The sequence below is a fragment of the Apis dorsata genome, unplaced genomic scaffold (assembly GCF_000469605.1).
Source record: "Apis dorsata unplaced genomic scaffold, Apis dorsata 1.3 scaffold_44, whole genome shotgun sequence".
Lineage (NCBI taxonomy): Eukaryota > Metazoa > Arthropoda > Insecta > Hymenoptera > Apidae > Apis > Apis dorsata.
The window spans coordinates 1651128-1651474 of record NW_006263346.1 but is presented as its reverse complement, the minus strand read 5'-3'; the positions used below and the strand labels follow the sequence as shown (position 1 = coordinate 1651474).

At 55.0% G+C, this 347-nt stretch overlaps 1 protein-coding gene across 1 annotated transcript in view; it reads right to left on the bottom strand.

Moving 5' to 3' along the window:
* LOC102670653 (protein groucho-like) overlaps positions 1-347 on the bottom strand; it is a 51177-nt gene that overhangs the window by 10250 nt on the left and 40580 nt on the right. The gene's annotated exons all lie outside the window — the stretch shown is intronic.

Below are 347 nucleotides of genomic sequence, written 5' to 3'. Positions count from 1 at the left end.
GAGGGTGGTGGCGTAGAAGGTGGAAGGGGAGAGATGGAAGAGAAGGGGAAGAACGAAGAGGGTCGCGGTGGAAGTATAGAAGAGGGAAGCAGTGGTGGCAGGGGTGAAAAAAGGTAGGTAGATGGAGGTGGCCGAACGGACGGACGAACGAACGAACGAACGAACGAGCGAACGAACGAACGAACGAATGGCAGGAGGAAGAGGAAGAGGAAGAGGAAGAGGAGGTAGAAAGAGAGTAGGAGGAGGAGGAGGTAACATTGAGATTAGCAACGGGTAAAAAATCGATGTCATCGCCCCCAGCCCACCGCACCCTCGTTTCGCTCGCTCAACTCAACCCTCTGCTACCC